The following is a 1,879-nucleotide window of genomic DNA, read 5'->3' on the forward strand; positions in this document are numbered from 1 at the left end:
GAGGGGAGGGGGGACCAGGGGTTGTACATCCCTTGTGTGAGAGTCAGTGGGCTATTTTATTCTTCATACTTATAGCCTATAGGAGGCACCTCATTTCTTTAGTTAGTTTTAGTAGAGGTTTTACGGCGCTCGCAACTGCATACGGTCATATGAGCGCCAGAAGATTAGAGGTGTTACAAGAGAGTAACAAACATAAAAGAGAAGGAGGGGAGATAATGACGATAGATGTTTGATAGGAAAGAAGAAGCAAACCACACCAGAGCACCCGCCAACCACCCACTTTTTATTTTCGAGCGGACACAGAGTCCGCCCTCCCAGAGAAGTTTTTCAAACCTTAGTGTATCTCACCCCATATTTTCTGCGCCTAAAGCATAACACTCACTTCCTTTCTGCAGCGCTGATGCCGACCTCCTTTCAGAGCCATATTATCATTTTGCCACCTTATTTCATCGCCACATCTATTCATCGCCACATCATTTCAGAACCCATCACTTTAGAGCAAAAACAGAAAGAGGTCGGGTGATTTTTATGAAATTGTTAATAATATTACTTTTTGTTCAACACCTTTCTAACTCCAGTTTAGAATATTTCTGTGTGTATTTGATTGAAAAAAGGATAATGAAAGGCACAACAATTGTAACATTTTAGTTAGGTTTTCAAGGACACTCAAGTTTCTGAAGTCATCAAACTTTGGCGGCCACTTTCTCTCTAGTTTGATGTCTCTGACGCCAGTCGACCCCCACCTCCTTCAATCAGTCGCAGATATTATTATCTCAACTTCTGTTCCATATTCATGCGTGGGGGGGGGGGTCATCAAAAGCAAGACAAATGAACTAGATCTAGCTTTCAGATGAACCCAATAACTGAATATACCCAAAAATTGACGAGCGGCTGATTTCACCGCGTCGTGACACAAGATAATATTATTATGTATGACGACGTGGTGGAATCCGGCACTTGTCAATTTTTGGGCACATCGAATTACTATCATAAACTTAAAACTTCTTCATTTCCCTTGCATTTGGCTCCAAAAAAAAAAAGTGAAAAAAATACCCATCTACCTTCAATAGAAGTCGCGATACTGGCAATTGAAGGGGCTGGAGATTGCTTACTGTCAGAAATAAAATTAGAGAGAATATGTTAAGCGTGCTGACAAAATGAGTTACTTCTCGGATTTTATCCTCGTGGAAATAGATACATCACACTTATAAGTGAAGTTTTTACAGTTTATAAGTATGAAATAATAAAAGGCATTTTGTTCTTTAAGAATACGGCATCAATAGAAAATCTGCAAATTTCACCCTAGTGTCAATTTTTGAACAATATCTCCATTTGTGGATTGTGAGAAGTAACTCATTTTGTCAGCACACCTCACATATGTTACCATGGTTACATGGTACTATAAAGAGAAAGTTGTATCGTGTGGATAACGTCAAGATATTATGAAAACCGAACAACATACAAGGTGTATTCGTAGTGACATGCATATCTCATTTGAGGCAACAAAGTATTGATAAAGTATGTAATCCGTTTCAAACTTTGAAAAGCACATTCGTGAAGCAGCGTGGTGGAATCAGGCTCTCGTCAATTTTGGGGCATGCAGAGTTATTTATATCATCTTAAAGCTTGTTCACTTGTCTTTATTTGGATTTTAAAAAAAAATCCATTTATCTTGAATACAAGTCGAGATATTTGTAGAGGTCACCTGTTTTCAGAGATAAAATTAGCGAGAAAATGGCCGCCAATGATTAGTTATTTTCTTAGCTTAAGAGTTCGTGGTTACTGAAAATTTACATTTTTTGTGCTTTTAATCAACGTTTTTCAGAACAATTCAAACAGAAAAGAGTTCTTTAATGGGCATGAAAGGTGTTGAGCCAAA

Source organism: Aplysia californica, unplaced genomic scaffold (assembly GCF_000002075.1).
Source record: "Aplysia californica isolate F4 #8 unplaced genomic scaffold, AplCal3.0 scaffold01490, whole genome shotgun sequence".
NCBI lineage: Eukaryota > Metazoa > Mollusca > Gastropoda > Aplysiida > Aplysiidae > Aplysia > Aplysia californica.